This window comes from Adiantum capillus-veneris, chromosome 8, assembly GCF_014529385.1.
Source record: "Adiantum capillus-veneris isolate H3 chromosome 8, ASM1452938v2, whole genome shotgun sequence".
Taxonomy (NCBI): domain Eukaryota; kingdom Viridiplantae; phylum Streptophyta; class Polypodiopsida; order Polypodiales; family Pteridaceae; genus Adiantum; species Adiantum capillus-veneris.
In genome coordinates this window covers 67,336,171-67,357,617 of record NC_140938.1, presented here as the reverse complement: position 1 = coordinate 67,357,617, position 21,447 = coordinate 67,336,171, and the positions used below count along the sequence as shown (strand labels likewise).

Genomic DNA, 21,447 nt, shown 5'->3' with positions numbered 1-21,447 from the left:
AAGAAAGGGAAGGCCCAGATGCCTGAGACCACACCTACCTCCACCATTATTAATATGACAATTGAGGAAGAGCAAAAAAGGAAGAATCGGGCTCTGCATGTGAGGGTCACAGGAGTCAAAGACAAAGAGAATGTAGATGAAGAAGTGAGGGAACTGCTACAACGCATGGGCATCACAGAGCCTACTCACACAAGTGCATGGAGAGTGGGCAAGAAAGGAATCGACGAGAAGGGAAACGTAAAGGATAGGGCACTTATTCTCCGCTTCCCGAATATAGAAATAAGGAAAGAATTTCTAAAGAAGAGGCCAACTCTTAAGAAAACCGGTATTTTCTTGGGAGATGACCTTACATTGGCACAAGTGGCACACATGCAAGAGTTGATGCCAGAGATCAAGGCAGCAAGAGAAAAAAGGAAAATCACCTTTTATAGAGGAGGGAAAGTAGTGGTTCTGGAAAAGCGCTCATCATGATGGTGCGAGACCTATGGGGCGACGCTCCGGATAGCGGCGTGGAATTGTAATGGATCATATAGGCTAGATGTAGGTGCCTTTGAAGACAGCTTTAGGGACAGAGACATAGTTTTCTACTCAGAGACACACCAGATACCGGGACCCTTATGCCACATGTGAAGGGGTATTTATGAGAAACAACTGGTCGACCAAACGAGAGATCTCTACGAGGTAGCCGGGGTTCAGGAGGAGTAGCAATCTTATTTAAAGAGGAGCTGAAACCACTACTACAGATTATCAGGAAAGATGAACAAGCAAGGTATATGTGGGTGAGAATGAGAGCCGAGACAGGTAGATTTCTACATATCGCTATATGCTACTTCCCTCCAAGTACATCAGTCTACTCCTCACCTAAAGGACAGTCCCCTTTCTCCATATTGAATAATGACATATGGGAGTTCTCTAGAGATGGAGACATCGTTCTCTTAGGAGACTTTAATGCCAGAACGGCCAACTCTCAAGCAGTATTCTATGATACTTCTGAGGAAATGCTCAGAGAAGTGGATTTATCACAAGAGGGGCTCACTAGAAACTCACAGGATAAAGAACACACTAAATATGGGAGACATCTCATGGAAATGGCAACTACACATGGTTTGGCCATACTTAATGGTCTAGAGAATTTCCCTTTATCTGGGGGATTCACATGCTTCCCGCACAGGCATGGGGCCAATACAGTGGATTATGTCATGACTTCACCAAGCTTTATTTCGAGTATCGAGGACTTTAAGGTGGGACCCAGACCGGTTGGGATTGCAGTGGATCATGCTCTCTTGACCTTATCAATCTCCTTCCAATACAATGCCTCTCAAGTACAAAGGAAGAAGACACACACAAGATATACTTTCACGCCAGAGATTGATTCAATCTATGTGGAAAAGATCTATAATAGGATGTGGGCAGCCGAGCCAGTATATACTGTAGAGGAAATTACTTCTCAGCTAACAGAGATACTACATGGAGCAGCACAAGAGCCATACCCACATACTCAGCCTGATCAAAAGAGAGGATCTGGGAACATGCCTCAAAACAGTTGGTACGACGATGAATGCAGAGAGACGAGAACCCAGGTCTAGAAACAGCTTACACTTGGGATCATCACATATAAGCAGTCTCGGATTGCTCTTTGGCGTATAGTACGTCGCAAGAAAAGGGCATTTTTAGCCAAATTGGAGAAGGTTTTATATCAGCTCTTCTTGAGTCAGGACTCACATGAGGCCTGGAGTTTATTTCACGAGCACTCATCGCCTCCGACAATTACTTCTCCTGAGATTTGGGGTCAATATGTAACATCATTATATACGGTATCTGGACAGCCTCCATTACCAGATCCGCTAGAGCCATGCCCTGCTACTAGTACTTTCTTTACTACGGAAATGGTGGAAAAATCCATTGATAAGATGAAGACAAGAAGAGCATATGATCATGAGGGTTTAGTAGCAGAACATCTGATCCATGCAAGGGATCAACTTTCAGAAGTCCTTGCTCGTCTGTTTAATCAGGTCATGTGTGAAGGATTACCTGAATCTTGGAAATTATCTACTATCGTACCTATTTTCAAGTCAGGGGATCCTATGATATCCGGGAACTACCGTACCATTATGGTGGGTCACACATTGACCCAACTGTACGCATCCATCCTGGAACAAAAATTGAGTAGATGGGCAGAGAATGAGGGCATAAGGGCAACAGGACAAGCTGGATTCAGGAGGGGTTATTCCACTTTAGATCATATTCTTACACTCAGAGCCATTATTGAGGAAGGAAGAGCAAGCGGGAGAAGGATGTATTGTTGCTTTGTGGATTTTCGGAAAGCTTTTGATAAAATACCAAGGGCCAGATTGATGCGCAGAATGCAAGAGTTAGGGATCCCCAAAGAGATTATCTGGGGGATCATGGCCTTATACGGGTCAGTAAACTGGTTATGTACGTACTCCAGAAGGGGATTCCGACATTGCTCATTCCACCATTGGAGTAAAGCAGGGATGCCCACTGTCCCCTACTTTATTTGGTATGTATATAGATGAGGTATCAGATTACATTGATAGAGAGGGTGACAGAGGTGCTCAACTTGCATGGTCATGGATCCCTTTGTTGTTGTATGCAAATGATATTGTATTGATAGCAGAATCACCAAATGGAATGCAAAGGCAGTTAGATGCATTACATAAATTCGCGGAGGACAGCGGACTGTCGGTAAATTTGGGTAAAACCAAAGTTATGGTGTTTAACACCACACCGCAGCGGGTTAGGAGATCGGCACCTACAGTAGAGTACACAGATGCATACACATACCTTGGTGTAGTATTTACAGGACCGAAGTTTACTCTTAAGAAAGCAGCGGATGCTAGATTGTCCAGAGCCTCTGCGGCCTTGGGAGGGTTGGAGAGGATGTGTTCACAAGTGCAATTTCAAGAACCACGAACAAAACTTTGGCTCTTTGATACTATGGTGGCTTCGGCTATGCTTTATGGGGTCTAGATTTGGGGACCATCTGTGGATCAGGATAATTGGAAGTCAATGGAGAGACCTTTGGTATCTATGATTTCCCGAATGATTAGAGCCGAGGCCTCCGTACCACACGCGATTACCCGAGCGGAACTAGCTACCCCTCCGATAGAAATTGAAGCTCTTACCAGATCAGTGTCATTTGTACATGGTTTATGGGATACAAATAATTGCCGATATACTAGATTGGCCCTCGAATCCTCTCGACAATTAGCAATGAAAGGAGAAACATCATGCTGGTATGCGCAACTGTCCTCGTGGTTTCAGAGACACGGGTTCTATGGAAAGATTACCCCCCTTCCAATACTCTCTTGAGGCTCCATCACTGGTAATCACACGAACGGAGATTAATAAAATCATCCGCCAGAATCTTATACAATTGGACACTAAGAGGACATGGGTAGACCCTACACAAGAATTGGGCACGAAGATGGCCGAATACAAAGAAAACTTCCTACGGCTATCTGAAGATGGTTTTGTGATTCGCCCGAGCTACATGGATACCCACCTGTCTCATGGTTTGAGATGTGCTATTGGTCAGATTCGTACAATCCTCACACCAGCTGGAAATTGAATTTGGCAGATTTAGGGGAATCCCACCTGAGCAGAATTTGCAAGTTATGCGGAATGGAGCCGGAGACAGAATTACACTACATATGTCATTGCACCGTATACTATGAGATACGTGGACGTTTCCATTGCCTATTTAAAGAAGGCTTTGGACCTCTAGATAGAATCATGCAATACCAAGATCAAAGGTGCTTAGGCCTGTACCTACTGGAACTCCATCGGCACACGGATAATCTAATGAGAAGACAAAGAGCACTGCAACCTCAGAGGCACATCACAGATTTCTTCGGATCGAGAGAAGCAAGAATGGAAGGAGGAGCAAGAGGCCAGCAGCGAGCACAAAGGAGTACCCACATTCATACCAAAGGCACCCTCATTGACAGGGCGACTGAGCTTAGGAAATCGAGACGACCACGATCGAGATGCAAAAGCACACTTCACCGGAGGAGACGACAACAAAGGATTAGAAGCATTCTAGCCAGACACCCAGAATGCTCCTAAGAAGTTTATCTAATACTTTATATTTAGCTTTTCGCATTTATTTTCACACTTTCACACTTTTCAGACATTGTAACAGATTCACCACTTTTGTATCAGTTTGGTCTCATAGGTCACTCTGGCCTTTTTGAAGACGTTAATATAACATTTTATTTCATTTCATCTCTCTCTCTCTCTCTCTCTCTCTCTCTCTCTCTCTCTCTCTCTCTCTCTCTCTCTCACACACACACACACACTTACACACACACACACACAAACACAATGTTGGGCTAAAGTCACATGCATTACAAATGGCCACCAAGGGGAAGATTTGGGGCTGAATTGCGCTCCCGATGTGAGAGGAATGAAGGGCCGAAAGCTGGCTGCACAAACACGGATCTGGCACGCAAGACACGGCTGTCTCTCGCGTAAAGCAGGGCTGAAAATGCAGGTCTCGATGACGGCAATGATGGGCAGCAATGGAACACTCGATGCCAGCGACGAATGGCCCAGGGGAGGCTCAATGGGCTGCCGAAGTACCGTTTCACCAACGGGGAACTCGCGTAGACCGATCCGAGCCTCTTTCTGGTGAGGAGGAAGGCTGAAATCTGAAAGCGCTGAGGCTGATCTGCTGCTAGGGCTAGCGATGGGCTGAAATCTGCAATCACCAAGCTCGGATGAGCAAAACCACTAATGCTGGAAAACGCTGGGCTGGTTCTGCACTCCTAGCGCTAGCATGCTTTGTGTGAAAACGCTAGCAGATAGGCTCCCTTTACAAGCAATGGTAAGGGCGTATAAATCTGCTAAGGGTTAGGTAGGACAAACTGTCCACCAAACCCAACAAATAAATCATGAAAATCATTTATTAATAAATTAGGTCAGGGGTTCCAGTTTGGGTGAAACTGTCACACATCTGCCCACCCGAGAATCCAATCGATGCGGGGAATGGCACGTTGTATTCCTCTAACCTAGAACTACATGCTCGTCATGCTAGATGACCCCACCGTAGTGTAATAACATCTGTCAAAACACGTGTACAACCATTTATGCAAGAGGGTTCCAAAACTGGAAAACCTAATCTAATGGACTTGTCCGGTCATGTATGTCCTGCGAACAAGCTCACAAAATTGCCGGTACTACTACTCCTAGGATTCTAGACACTCCTGTCTAGGAAGAAGGTGAAAACTGGATCTGGAAGTCGATGAAGGATGTCCACATGGCACACACAGCCATGTGCACGTGACAGCCCTAGCTTCCTGAGAAAGCGGGGCTCTGTGGGGATCTCTCTTGGCAAGAAGGCTGATCTGGAGGAAGAAGAAACCCGATCAGGGCAGCCCTATGCCATTGCTGGCCCCTAGAGAACATGGATCTTCTCCTCCCATATGTCTGTACCAAGATGGAGGTGCTCTCCATTTGCAAGATCATGGGGCCTCCACGCATCTGCCTTGAGAGAGAAAAACGCAAGGGTGATCCCCCACTGCCCATCAACACTGCCGGTGTGCTGCCCTTGTGTTGGTGACCGCGGATTAATGGGATGCAAAAACGCTAGGGGCTGCTGCGGATAAACGCCAGCAAAGCTCCTGCCACTGCCCATCGTGCCACCCTAGGGCTGCCCTCAAGGGCTGTCTTGCACCCAAGACCTATTCACACACTACCCCTTTGGTGCCCCTACCCTCTCCTATATACCACCATAACTCCAGGTCAGCCAGCCATCAAGCTGCCTCACGAGCTCATAAATAGGGGGATATGTGGAGAGAGAGCACCAAAAGCCCTCAAGGGCTATGGGAAAATACTGGCAAGGCTGGGGAAAAATGTCCTCCAACCTGCAGGAGCATGCTGGCCATGAAACCAAGCACCCAAGGCTAAACATGGCTAAACACATCTTGACATGAGGAAACCTCCTCACACTCGCCGGCCAGAGCCACAAAACAGTCCTCACTCCCTAACACCTGTCAAAACAATCCTCGTCTACTCCTACAAGGAAACCAAAAGACTTGTGCTAGTTGATGAGTGCACCATTGGCGAAGCAAAAGGTAGCTAGAGCATCTCGTTAACTATCCAAAGTGTGTGTGTCATAATGTGCAAAGAGCGAAGTGTCATTTGCATACTCCTGACCCAACAAATCTAGTGATCCCTCCAATGGCATAGCAAGGCCTCACAACTGTGGAGTCCTGCCTCACAAGAAAAGTGGCATGGCCTCTATATAAAACGAAAACAAGTAAGCTACCCAGCAGAGGCAAGATTTGGCATGTCCTGGTCACTCAGTGTGTGTTACCCCCATCATTGGAAAGCTGCGTCTACATATTCAGTCGGATGTGCACACAGAGAATTTTTTATCATGCCACTGGAAGGGTGCGATGCGTTGTTGGGAGTCCCATGGATGTTCCGTGTACATGGAGTGTTGGACGTCTTCAACAAAAAGGTCACCCTGCAGCATAGGGGCAAAACTCACATCTTGGATGTGTAGAGTCTGTCCCTATTGTGTCTGCTTCGGCTATCACTTTTGTAATTAAGAATCGTCTTTCTACGTACTTGGATTTTGCACGTGATGTTTCAGATAATTGTCAGTCAAATATTTATAGGTGTTAGATAAAAAAGGTCAACATTTTTGCGAGAGTTTAGTGACTGTTTTTCTGATTAATTACCATCACGGTTGCCGCCGGAGAGGCCTGGGGATCATGCGATAGATTTGGTAACTAGCAATTGCCATGTCCTCGTGACATACCCCCCTCTTGAAATCGCAAACGTCCTCGATTCAATGCCATATATCCATGCCATTGATGATCTTGTGTTGTTGGCACGCTTTTATCATCGCATGTACCCGCAAGAAAGGTCATAACACATAGATACAAATGACTTAATGAGACCTTCATACATTTGTCATTTCCATCTAAGATAGAAGTGAGCATAATACCTTTAACACTTGGAAGAGTGATGCGCACTTCTATTGCATTGAATCCGTATGTACATTTGATGTGCTAGCTCCATCATTACCCCTCCTTTGAACACGTTGGGTTGGGGCATACATAGACTGTAACCCAAAAGCCTCAAGGTAAAGCTGCAATACATTTGGTGAATGTGACAGTTCATGCTCTTTTATCCACTTTGCATCCATAGGTGGACAGTTCTTGAACTTCACTAAATAGCGTCTTGCAACTTGCCCCTTAATTTTTCTTTCTTAATGTGCCTAAATCTTCTCAGGTACCAAGATCTCATCAAGTTCAATGACTTCTGGCTGATCCTCCTGTTGCATATCTTCTGGCACATCACCCACAAGGGTCTTGGAAGACTCACGTGAAACGCATTATGAATCTTCTAAGTGTCAGGCAATTTTAACCTATAAGCAACATCGTTGTATCTTATCAAGCACTTGAAAAGGCCCATAGTAACGCATGCTGAGCTTCGAAAACAACCTTTCCTTGCCCTTCATCTTCTTTAATCTTGCCTTTTCAAATTGTAGGAGTACCCAATCACAAGGTGAAAACAATAATTCAAGACGTTGACGATCAGCAACCTGAGTCTTCTCCAAGGCAACTTTGATTGTCTTATACATTTGATCCATGTTTTCAACATATCGATCTGCCTCAAAGATCTTGTCCTTTGTATGTAAAATGGGAGGAACCTTTTTGCCACCTTCAACAATCTCAAAAGGTGCCTTGCCTGTGGACGAATGCACCGCCTTGTTGTACGCATACTCAAGCATAGGCAAATCCTGTTCCCACTTGCCCTTATTATCTGACACATAACAGCAGATCCAAGACAGTAGAATTAGCCTCTTCTGACTGTCCATCAGTTTGTGGGATGAAACGAAGATGAGAACTTGAGCGTAGTGCCCATGTTCTCAAACAATCCTCTCCAAAACAAACTTGTCATGCGGATTGTGGCATACCATGGTACTTGAACACATTGTACATGGACAACCGTGCCATCTGATCACATTTTACCTTCTTCCTGACAATAATAAAATGGGCCTGCTTGTTGAACCTACAAATAACGGTCCATATACCATCATCCCTGTCAGCATTCTTGGAAGATCAAAGATAAAATCTATAGCAATGCTTTCCTATGACTTAGGAATCGGCAGTGGCTGTAATAACCATGGTGCCTTTTGCTTGTCAAACTTGACCTTTTGGCAAATCACGCAAGCTCCCACAAAGGCATCCACATCTCTCCTCAAAGTAGGCCAATAAAAGAATGTCTCTACCGCTTTCACTGTCGCATCAATTCCACAATGCCCTGCATACAATGGGACATGACTTTCTACCATGACCTTATGTCGCAATGGCCTAGTGACACATAGTCTGCCATGCATCATCATAAAACCAGAAGGAGGTAGTGCTCATGGCGTTGCCCATCTTGCAACTGTTCAAGATCCTTGCAAAATCTTCATCTGAAGCATATTGTTCCTTCATGTCATCAAGCTCATGATGATAAGGAATTGACACAGCTGAAATTTGTGACTTCCTTGATAACGCATCAGCCACCACATTCTTCTTGCCTTCCACATAGAAAAAATGTTTGCCCATCGCATATGCTTTTCCGATAGCTTTGACTGTGTCAAAGAGTATCGCAAGGTCTGATGATCTGTTTGGACAATAAAATCAGCACCTAGCAAGTAGTATTTCCAATTTAAAAGCGCATGAATTACAGCCAGTAGCTCTTTCTCATAGATTTGCATAGTCTTTTCTGGCCCTTGCAAGATTTTGCTTTCATAAGCTACTACCCATCCATCTTGCATTAACACTGCCCCAATACTATTGCCACACGCATCACATTGGACCACAAATGACTTCTTAAGATCTGGTAAAACAATTACTGGATTCAAAGTCATCTTTTCCTTCAAGAGATTAAAAGCTGAAATTGCTTTCTGTGTCCACTTGAAAGTGACCTCTTTCTTTTGCAAAGCATGTAGAGGTGAAGCTATCTCTACAAAATTCCTAATAAACCTTCTATAGTATGAGCACAATCCCAAAAAGCTTTGGACATCGTGCAGAGTCTTTAAGTCTGGCCATGTCTTAATAGATTCAACCTTTGCGGGATCCATTTAAACACCATTCTTTGACACTATGTGGCCAAGAAAGTGGATCTCTTCCAAGAAGAATTCATTTTTCTTAGGATTGACAGGTAACCTGTGACTGTGCAGCTCTTCGAACACAATGGTCAAGTGACACCTATGCTCCTCTTCAATTCTTCGAATAGACTATCATGTCATCATAGAATGTGCAAGCAAACTTTTGATGCGAGCGGAAGATCCGGTTCATCATCCTATTGAATGTAGCAAGAGCATTTGTAAGACCAAATGGCATCACTAAAAACTCATAAAGACCAAATGTCGTCCTAAACGCAGTCTTGTACACATCCTCTGGCCTTATACGAATCCGATGGTACCCACTCTTAAGGTCTATCCTGCTGAAAATCACAACACCCTCTAAACGGTCAAGAATATCATCAATCTCTTGGGATAGGAAACCTGTTCTTGATGGTATTCTTATTCAACGCACGGTAGTCAATACACATGCGCCAAGAGCCATCCTTCTTCTGCACTAGGAGCACTGGGGAGCGCAAAAAGGCGAAGAATGAGGCTGAATCAGCCCCTTCTCTAAAGCTCCTCAACTTGGCTCATAATCTCTTTCTGTTGGGCCGCACTAACCCTGTAAAGAGGCCTATTTGGTGGGCTACACCCAGGCATTGTCACGAGAACGTGGCAACTACTAACCTTAGTTGTTGGTTTCTTTTCGATGATTTTCATTTTATTTTTGGGACCCTCTTTTTAAAGTCACAAATGGTCGGACATTGCATGGCCAGTGTGAAACGCTGATGGCCGAGAGTTTCACCCGGAGGAGTAAAGGCCAGGTCGCCACGAGTTGGTTGGGCCAGTCGGCATTGAAATCCGAGGAGTGAAAGGGTGGCTAGGCTCTGTGTAAAGTCATTTAGGCCCCCTCGCTACACGTTATAAGTTGGTGGGTACTAGGAAATTAATCCAAAAGGAGTCAACTGGATACATGGCAGTAGGGAGCTGCATGCAGGCCAACACACACCTTCCAGAAAGCTCATCCAAAAGGGGGCGCCCAAATTTTGAGAGGAGGGGCTGATTTTTACACATTGTGTGCTTTAGAGTGTGTGGGTGAGTAGTGGGTTCAGGTGGTCACAACTGTAATGGAAAGCTTGTGTAACAGACTTGGACACTCCAAATCAAGAATCTACTGCGACACCACAAACAATCACTTCAAAACAGTTCACAGCTCACAATTGATTCGGCATTGGCCCGACAGAGTTCTGTGCCTAGAGATATTGGCCCCAAAGATTGGCGCCCCTTTCGGTATTTCTTTTTGTATTAATCTGTGTTGAAAGTACAAGAGTGTAGACAGGCGCTCACTCTCAGACTCTGCGTCCAAATGCTCTGAGTTGCGAGGCCCTGCCCACATTTTTAAATGTTTACAAGGGATGCTAAAAGCAGAGCCCAAAAGCTGAAAATCAAAAGCTCTTTTAAAATTTAAAGCACCTCCAATTTTTCTCTCACAAGGCTTATTGGTAAAATAAAGCAAAAGCTTTTTTTCCCTTTTTTTCTTGCATACTGCATAGCCAGAAAAGCAGCCCAAGGCTTCCATGAATTGCGCCACAAACCGCGGACGTCCGTACGGCAGGCCACGTCAACAATACTCAGCGTGAAATGCGGGAGGGGGACTGTACGGACCATCCCTGAAGCTCAAAGAGACATCAATGACTCTAGTATTCAAAAATCGAGGCATCTGTTGACAAAGGAGCAAAGTAACTCCACTCTTGTGCAAACCCACTGCACCAGATCTCCGGCCAAGCTGAATTCGGGGTTCCATTTGGAGTAGACTATGCTAAACCAAAACCTTCAAGGTAAACTTTCACAATCTGAAGAGTATTGCTAGGTCCTCCTCCTTCATCCACTTCGCATCCAATGCAAGATAGTTCTTGAATTTCACCAAGAACCGCCTTCTGACTTTACCCTTAATCTTTCTGTCCTTATGTGCCAATATCTGTTCTGGAACAAGGATCTCCTCATTTTCTTCCACTTTGGGTTGCTCACCAGGCTCCCCATCTTCGAGCACATCGCCTTTAAAGAGTTCAAGAGACTCACATGAAAAGCATTGTGAATCCTCCAAGTTTCATGCAGCTTCAGTCGAAAGGAGACATCATTGATCTTTTTGGAGATATCCGGCCAAGCTGAATTCGGGGTTCCATTTGGAGTAGACTATGCTAAACCAAAACCTTCAAGGTAAACTTTCACAATCTGAAGAGTATTGCTAGGTCCTCCTCCTTCATCCACTTCGCATCCAATGCAAGATAGTTCTTGAATTTCACCAAGAACCGCCTTCTGACTTTACCCTTAATCTTTCTGTCCTTATGTGCCAATATCTGTTCTGGAACAAGGATCTCCTCATTTTCTTCCACTTTGGGTTGCTCACCAGGCTCCCCATCTTCGAGCACATCGCCTTTAAAGAGTTCAAGAGACTCACATGAAAAGCATTGTGAATCCTCCAAGTTTCATGCAGCTTCAGTCGAAAGGAGACATCATTGATCTTTTTGGAGATATGGAAAGGTCCGTAGTATCGCATACTAAGCTTTGGAAAAAGCCTCTCCTTTCCCTTCTTCTTTCTCAGGCGTGCCTTCTCAAAACGTAAGAGCACCCAATCATCCTTCTTCAATTTCAAATCGCCACGATGGCGATCTGCTGCCTTTTTCTGTCTTTCTTGAGAATTCTGCAAAGCCTCGCAAACCTTGGCAAAAGCAGTGTCCAAGTCGCGCGTGTACTCATCGGCTTCAAATATCTTATCTTTCATCCTTAGGAAGGGTGGAGCCTTCGCAGCACCTTCAAATGGCGCCTTCCCCGTCGAAGAGTGTACCATGTTGTTGTAGGCAAATTCCACCATAGATAAGTACTTTTCCCATTGAGTCTTCTAATCCGAGATGTAAGACTTCAATAAATCTAGTATCAGTGAATTGGCAATATCAGATTGCCCGTTAGTCGGCGGGTGGAAAGATGACGAGAACTGCAACCGCGTGCCAATGTTCTCCCAAATTGCCTTCCAAAACAAACTCGTGAATCTAGGGTCCCTGTCGGAGATAATCGTCTTAGGCATGCCATGTAATCTGAAGATCTGGGCCACAAACAGTCTCGCTAAGTGATTCGGCTTGACTGTTTTCTTCACTGGAATAAAATGAGCCTGCTTGCTAAATCTGTCAATAACAGTCCAAATACCATCGTGACCACTATGTATTCTCGGGAGATAAAAAATGAAATCCATTGCAATACTTTGCCAGGGGCGGGAGGGTATGGGCAAAGGATGTAACAATCCCTGTGCTTTATGCCTGTCAAACTTCACCTTCTGGCATACCAAGCAACTACGCCCAAACTCGTCCACATCCTTCTTAAGTCACGGCCATAAGAAGTATTTGTCTACCCCTTTCAAGGTGGTAGCAATGCCACGTTGACCCGTAAAAATGCGGACAGTGGCATTCGGTTAGAACCTTTTTCCTCAAAGGCTGTGTAACGCACAACATGGTTTTCCTCATCAAGTAGCCATCCCGAATGGAATATTCCCCTACTGTTTTCCCGTCCCGTATCCGTGTGAAAATGTCTGCAAAATCTGTATCCGAGGCATATTGATCGACCATATCCTCAAAGCTCCTATGATGTATCGCGGAAATAGCCAGAACCAACGGCTTCCGAGACAAAGCATCTGCCACCAAATTCTTCTGTCCCTGCACATGGACAATCTGGAAGTGAAACTGTGACAAGATATTCGCCCACCGCACCTGCTTTTCCGATAGCTGCTTCTGTGACAAGAAGTAGCATAAACTCTGATGGTCTATAAAGACAGTAAAATCCGTTCCAAGTAGATAGTGCCACAACTGAGTAAGAGCATGGATAACCACCAAAAGCTCTCTCTCATAAATCATGCGCTGTCAATTCCAGCCTTGAGAACAATCGGCTTACATAGGCAATGACATGGCCTTCTTGCATTAAGACCGCACCCAGACTACAACCCCACAAGCATCACAATATACTTCAAATGACTTTTGCAGGTCCGACAAAGTCAAAACTGGTCCCGTAGTCAATTTCTCTTTCAATGTCTGAAAGACGGTCACCTCTGTGGATCCCCACGAGAAAGGGACTCCTTTCTGTGTCAAGATATGCAAAGGGGATGTCACGTGACACATCCAACCCTATGTGTCCGTGGACAAGCTACGGCATGACCAGGGTTTAGTTCAGTCAAGTCAATCTAGGATAGGAAGTGATCTGGCACTTTTGTGAGTCTATTCGTCGCAGACCGTGCATGTCCAGACACTTAGATTAGATGCATATCCTCAGGTTGCACACAGCATGATCATCAACATTCCCATCAGATTCCATCAAGATCATTTTACAGAGCAGAAAACCTATTTTCCCTATTTTTGACATTTTTCACTCATTATTTTTAAGTGACTTTTGTTGGGAACTGGGTAGGGCAATTTACATAAGATAATATATAAGGAAACCAGAGCTAGCAGCAGGAGCGCTTGCTCACAGGCAACTTCTCAACACGACCCCAAGTTTCTCAAGCGTTTTTGCATCACAACAGAAGAGCTAGCGTTTTTGAACAAAAGAGCTAGCGTTTTTTATCAGAAGAGCTAGCATCTTCGCGACGGAATCAGCCCTAGACTCAATGTTTTCAGTTTTCAACAGTCAATTTCCGTAGTAGCACCCTCGAACCCCGCAGATCTCACCTTCCCTCAGTAGATCCTCGCAGAACGGTAAGATCCCGCGTAGTTTGCAGATTCAGCCCGGAAAACACAGATCTCAGCATCTGCGTTTTCAGCACGTCGTCGTCGCATCGTTGCCCTTGACATCGTCACCGACATAGAGTCAGAATTCAGCAGATAGAAGATTTGCAGATTTCAGCCATTGGCATTTTCAGATTTCAGCCCGTCTCGTCGTCATGCTCATCGTCGTCGACATCGTTGGCAAGTCCATAGCATCGTAGAGATTTGTGCAATCAATAGTAGACCGCTCTCACCATAGAGAGTGGGGCCTTTGAAGGAGGGTTTGACAACATTCTGGTGTCGTATTCTTCCCTATCTATCTCTCAGTCTCAACACCTTCAATCATAGTGTTCACCGCTTTGTTTGTGTCCATTGCACTCTCTCACTAAAGGAGTGGAAGGCTTTCCCTTCCGTAAGTAAAAGGAACCTTGAGCACAGTTCGGAGCACTCATCTTGAGCAAAGTTCACATTCACTTTTGTTGCACCTTACATTGGTATCAAAGCTTTGGCAATGTTCTATATCACTCAAGGAAAGAACCACAAGAACCACATTTTTTTTATTTTTTTTTGCTTGTTGCGGTCGCACGTAACCCAAGACCTCTTGGGCGTGTCGATCCCTTATCGTGTTTTTGAAGAGTGACAAGAATCCCAAGAAAGAAGGGCTTGTCCAACCTCCCCTTGTGCCTCTTTTCACTCATTGAGAGCGGACCGTGCACTTAGCGGCCGGAAATCGACGTGAGGTGGGAAAAAGCAACCTTGGTGTGAGCCCAAGGCCGCCAGGGGATGCGCCCACGGAAAAGAGCAGAACTCGGGTGAAGAGAAGATCCTTCTCTAACACAGATTGCAAGCGAAAGAAGAACCGCAAGAACCTCAAGAACTCAAGAACCCAAGTTCCTCGTGAACTTAAGAACCCAAGACCACAAGAACCCACGACATCAGTGGATGGTCATCACCCGAAGAGGAATGGATACTTCGCATGGAGGTGGTGAGCATGGGAGTGGCGAAGAAGAGTTTTCCCCACCAGGAGGTTTTTCCGACCCTCCCCCTTCCCCATCTACATCAAGGATTGCACTAACTCCTATGGAGGCTTTCGACATGATGATGATGATGGACATAAAGTTAGAACGTGAAGCAAGACAAGCAGAAAGAAAGGCCGACTTTGAGCGTGAGCGTGAGCAAGCGCCCTTGGCGGCCAAACAAAGAGCCCAACAGATGCAAGAGTTGTTCCAATTCTTTTCTAGTGTGCAGGCACAAATTGCAAAGGATCAAGAGAAGGAGACTCTCGGTCTCTTCTTTTCCAAAGCACGACACACAAGATTTGCAAGATGATAAGCATGATGAATTGCCTGATAATGATAAGCATGATGATTTGCATGACAATGACAAGCATGATGATTTGCATGATCAAGATGTGATTTCTCACAAGCATGATGATTTGCACGAAGATGATGTGATTATTCACAAGAACCGATCAATCACAAAGAACCGATCTTGGCTCTCGAGTCGAGGTCCACAGAACCCCCACAGGAAGATTCGATCAAACACGAAGAACCAATCTTAGTGGTTTGCACCAGTAGATTCACAGCATTTTTGCAACAGGACCCATTTTCAGCCCTAGCGTAGTTTTTTATTTGCAGATCAACCTCAGCGTTTTTGCAGATCTTCGCAACGGAATCAGCCCTAGACTCAGCGTTTTCAGTTTTCAGCAGTCAATTTCCGCAATAGAGCCCCCGAACCTCGCAGATCTCACCTTCCCGCAGTAGATCCTCGCCGCACGGTCAGATCCCGCGTAGTTTGCAGATTCAGCCCGGAAAACGCAGATTTCAGCATCTGCGTTTCAACGCGTCATTGTCGCATTGTCGCCATTGACATCTCACAAACATGGAGCCAAAATTCAACAAATAGAAGATTTGCAGATTTCAGCCATTAGCATTTTCAGATTTCAACCCGTCTCGTCGTCCTCCTCATCGTCATCATCGTCAACAAGTTCATAGCATTGTAGAGATTTGTACAATCAATAGTAGACCGCTCTTGCCATAGAGAGTGGGGCCTTCGGAGGAGGTTTGACAACATTCTGGTGTCGTATTCTTCTCTCTTTCTCTCTCAGTCTCAGCACTCTCTCACTAAAGGAATGGAAGGCTCTCCCTTCCGTAAATAAAAGTAACCTTGAGCACAGTTCGCAGCACTCATCTTGAGCAAAGTCCAACATTCACTTCCACTGCACCTTACAGGGGAAGCAACCTCCGCAAACTTTCTAATGAATCGCCTATAGTACAAACACAATCCCAAGAAGCTTTTAACTTCATGGACATTCTTCAAATCAGGCCAATCACGGATAGTCCCTATCTTGGCCGGATCCATTTGCACTCCCGCTGCTGAGACAATGTGTCCCAAAAAGTGTATCTCTGGTAGGAAAAATTCACTTTTCTTCGCATTAATCACAAACTTGTGATCTCGTAATGCCTAAAAGACTTAAAGCAGATGTACTCTATGTTCTATCTCATCCTTGGAGAAAACAATGATGTCGTCAAAGAAAGTGCCAACAAATAGTCTGTACTCTCGAAAAATCCTGTCCATCATCCGCTTAAATGTCGCAAGAGCATTGGTACCAAAAACTCAAATAACCCTGACGACGCTCAAATAACCCTAACGTCGTCCGAAAGGCTGTCTTGTAGACATCTCCCGGCACGATTCGGATCTGATGATATCCACTTTTGAAGTCGATCTTGCTAAAGCTCGAGGATCCCTGAAGTCGGTCAAGTATATCATCGATTCTAGAAATCGGAAATTTGTTCTTGATGGTGATTTTGTTGAGAGCTCTATAATCGATGCAAATTCTCCAAGATCCGTCTTTCTTCAAAACCAACAACATAGGAGAGCAATACGGTGAAGTACTAGGCTGGACGAGCGGGTGGTAACTCGCCTGGCAGGCCCTCCGAGAGGCAATTAGTGCAAGTGTGGAGAAAATCTTGGCATTCTTTATCAAGTTCAGACATGTTTGTCCTATCCTCATCATTCAACTCTTTCAAAAAGATCGAGTAAACAAACAAACTAGATTTCATTAATTTTGAAATGGCCGACGCCGATACAATAGGGACAGACTCGCCCTTAAGTTTTACATCGAGTACAATGATTCTGCCCTTGTCTGTGGTCAAAGTATAAGAGTGTAGACAGGCACTCACTCTTAGACTCTACGTCTAGATGCTCTGAGTTGTGAGGCCCTGCCCACATATTTAAATGTTTTCAAGAAATGCTAAAAGCAGAGCCCAAAAGCTGAAAATCAAAAGCTCTTTTACAATTTAAAGCACCTCCAATTTTCCTCTCACAAGGCTTATTGGTAAAATAAAGCAAAAGCTTTTTTTCCCTTTTTTTCTTGCATACTGCGTAGCCAGAAAAGCAGCCCAAGGCTTCCGTAAATTGCGTTGCAAACGCAAGCATCCGTACGGCAAGCCACGTCAGCAATACTCAGCGTGAAATTGGGGGGGGGGGGGGGGGGGGGGGGGGGGGGGGGAACCGTACGGACCATGTCAGGTCAGCAGTCTCAGCCGGTTCCTCCGCGGGTCTGTCCAAGCCAAAGGGGGAAATAGGGGTGTGTGTGTGTGTGTGTGTGTGTGTGTGTGTGTGTGTGTGTGTGTGTGTGTGTGTGTGTGTGTGTGTGTGTGTGTGTGTGTGTACTAGGCAGCCACGTCACACAATTGGGCAACCACGTCACCAGTTTGTGATAGCTTGCCGATGATTTGCTCTCACGTATCTCTCCCCCCCATTTGGCACATATGGTAATGCCCCACAAGTTGGGCTTCTCAGTTGACCATGAACCCATCAGTACTCCTCAGTACCCCTTGTGTTTTGCCTTGGCTCCTGCCTAGCTCAGCATAGGGATCCTCAGTACCCCTTTGTACCTCAGTACCCGCAATACCCTTCAATATCTCAGTGGTACCCAGCATTAGTAGCATCAATACCCATTAGCATCAGCATCTCAGCATTGTGCAAGAATAAAGAAAGTACTTGCTCTGGCAACAGAGCAAGGGGGCCCTTGAGGGTTTGGGACCCGACATTCTCTCTCTCTCTCTCTCTCTCTCTCTCTCTCTCTCTCTCTCTCTCTCTCTCTCTCTCTCTCTCTCTCTCTCTCTCAGGATAGTTTCCTACGACGTCAAAACTCTCTTCTTCTTCTTCTTCGTCTCTCTCTCTCTCTTGTGTCTCTCTCTTTCATTCAGTTCAATTCAGTTCTTTCAAGTGAAGTAAAGTGTGCCTTGTGTTTGTGTGAAGTACTAGATCCGAGCTAAATCCTTAACACTTCTATTGCACCTGACAGGATATGTGACAAGTTATGACGTGGCACTGGATGGGTTAGGGTCTTTAAACCTAAACCCCCAACTTGCAAAATATGGCCAAGGGGCCTAAACCCTAAACATGAAGAAAACCCCGAATTGCGTAATGATGCTAACATGGCACTGTAGTTCAAAATTTCCAAAAAACACGAAAGGCTGATGATGTGGCATTCTAGCCACAAAACACACAAGTGTGCTAACATGGCAATGCAAGGAGGAGGCCTTGAAACGCCAGTTTTTGGATCAAAAAGCTTTAGAGAAACATAGCTTTTCACAGGAGTTGCTTTTCAAGGCCAAGGGCCTTTATGTACTTGGGGGTCTCAACCCCGGATTGCGTAATGATGCTAACATGGCACTGTAGTTCAAAATTTCCAAAAAACACGAAAGGCTGATGATGTGGCATTCTAGCCACAAAACACACAAGTGTGCTAACATGGCAATGCAAGGAGGAGGCCTTGAAACGCCAGTTTTTGGATCAAAAAGCTTTAGAGAAACATAGCTTTTCACAGGCGTTGCTTTTCAAGGCCAAGGGCCTTTATGTACTTGGGGGTCTCCTCCTGGCAGTTGAAGTAACATAAAGGAAATAACAAGAGGGGCGCCAAGGTTTCGGAGCCAATGCACTTTGGGAGCGGAAGTAAAACACACCGCATCTCTTGCATGGATTCTCTCTCAATTCAGTTGTTTTGAAGTGCTAAAAGTCTGTTCAATTCTTATCTTTTCAATTGGCACATGCTGCCTTTCCTTTACGCTGTCCAAGTGCGGTCTCCCAAAAAGTCTGTGATGCCCTAGTTAGCAGCTTCCCACATCACAGCAGTTGTACAAGCATAGCTTGTGCTGCTGTACTAGAAGTAAATCCACATCACCGTCTATATGAGAGCGCAAGTCCGTGCGAAGCAAGTTCTGTCTCGAGCCCACTGATACTAGTGTGATGCAATTCATTGAGATTCCAAGTAACAATGTGCAAATCCATGTAGCAAGTAAAGAGATGTTTGAAACCTCAAAGGTCTATATAGATGCTACAACACTAGAAGCTAGCGTTGAGTCCCAAGCTCTCTCTCTCTCTCTCTCTCTCTCTCTCTCTCTCTCTCTATATATATATATATATATATATATATATATATAGAGAGAGAGAGAGAGAGAGCTGCTACAACACTAGAAGCTAGCGTTGAGTCCCAAGCTCTCTCTCTCTCTCTCTCTCTCTCTCTCTATATATATATATATATATATATATATATATATATATATATATATATATATATATATATATATATATATATATATATATATATATATATATATATAACTTTTTAATTATTATTTTTTAAACATATATATAGCACAATTGCTTTCTAAGAGATGTTGCTAAATTGGCTTTATATGACAAAAAAATAATTCTAAGTGAATTATTGGAAATATAAGTGACAGGGTTTTTCTCACTGAAGACATCCAAGTACAGATATTTCTAGTGCGTCATTCAAAGTAATGACGGGAGCACTATGAACGGAATATCTGTAAGGCCACCAGGAACGAGTACTTTTGATTCACATCGATGGGTGACGGGGAGCATAGGGAAGAAGTATTCGACCATCCGATTACGGACATCTCCGATGTGTCATAGGATGGGTAACATAGAGCATCGGACAGGAGATTGTAACGTAAGTTCGGTAGGAAAGGACTAGGTGAGGGTATTCCCGATGCGTCACAAGGTAGGTGACGATGGCATCGGAAAGGGAATATTCCATAGTCGGGAGGAAATTCCGAATTGTGTTAGATTTGTGCACAAAGATGAGCAAGCACTTGAATGAAGATGGGTGCAAACGAAACTTTGAGGAAAAATAGTTGCTTTCTGAGAAAGCAGGTTGCTTTCCCACGAGGAAGTTTTATGTTTGCATTGCATCTGTGCATGTGGTTGCATCTAGGAACTCCTGGGAAGTGTTTTTTTGTTTTGTTTTGTTTTAGGAGTCGGGTTGGGCACTGCCGGCGGTTCCCCTCATACACCAAAAAAAGTGCACAAGAAGGACGACCAAACCTATGCACCCAAGCTCCTAGGGCAGACGCTTTTGCCACTAGTTTCCTTTGGACTACGTGAGGCTTTGCTTCCCCATGAGGCCATAATTATCTACACTCTTAGGGCTAACTAGTTATGGGCGTGACAGCCACCAAGTACCTCTGTTCAAAGGCCCAAGTACTACGGGACTTGCTTCGGTCTTCCCTTCAGAGTTTCCTCCAGGTAACTTATTGCTCACCACGCTAAACTGCCCTTGTAACCAGATGGTTTTCCCCTAGGAAATGCCATACCCGCTTGGAAGGGCGTCAGCTCACAGGTGGCGTCCGCTGAGGTTGGTGGTGTCTCCCTTTGCACATCCCAACCCCTTTTTGGCGAGGTTGACCCCCCCCGCGGGGGCAAGGCACTTGGGCACTCTTATAGCTCATTTGGCTTCGCTTGGGGAGAATGACATCATTTTCCTTGGAAGGGATCACATTATAGAATAAAACATAGGAAGGAGGGCATTATCCCTTCATCCACCTATGCAAAGCACCCAAGTACCAAGGTACACCCTCACTAAGGAACTTTGCCACAGGCACGTGCCCTGCGGTTCCATTCCTCGAGTGCGGATCACGACATACCGAAAAGGGCAGCCGGCTTCCCGCGAACCTCCCCACCAAGGAGGATAACGGTCCTTTCTTCAGGGTCCAACGGCGGGTCGATGTCGTTGAAGGTGGAGTTGAATCGGTTTAGCCAGCGCCCCCTAGGAAGTGTGGTGCAAGCATTGTTTTCAGCTAATAAGGTTTTACTGAGTTTTAAACAGGATCAGATCATTTTTAAAAGTGGCCGGCCGCCCATATATATATATATATATATATATATATATATATATATATATATATATATATATATATATATATATATATAATATGTATCCCCCCCAAACAGACACAAACGAGGAAGGTAGAGAAATTGGCAAAGCACATAGCCATCGCTCTCCTCCACCAAAAGGAACTTGTACTGATATTTGCGTTCAGTTCATCCTAAGTAGCAACATGTGTGCACAACATGCTCATGTGACAACAAGAGTTCTCCCCTCTTGCCATTCTGCTGGCCATCATTAGTGAGAAGCACATTTCTTGTTTTCGCATGCAAATCTAAGCCTTGTAAGAAATCACACCCAACCTATAAACAACTAGTTTGGCAGGCTTGAAAAAAGACGATAGATGGGGCATCGTAGTTTATGTTCTCACCTGTTATACTCATAATCGATGAACGATCACTCATGCTGTC

General features: G+C 44.9%; 1 protein-coding gene across 2 annotated transcripts in view; it reads right to left on the bottom strand.

Moving 5' to 3' along the window:
- The window catches only part of LOC147452288 (uncharacterized), a 75,790-nt gene that overhangs the window by 23,815 nt on the left and 30,528 nt on the right, over window positions 1-21,447 (bottom strand). The window lies entirely within an intron of this gene.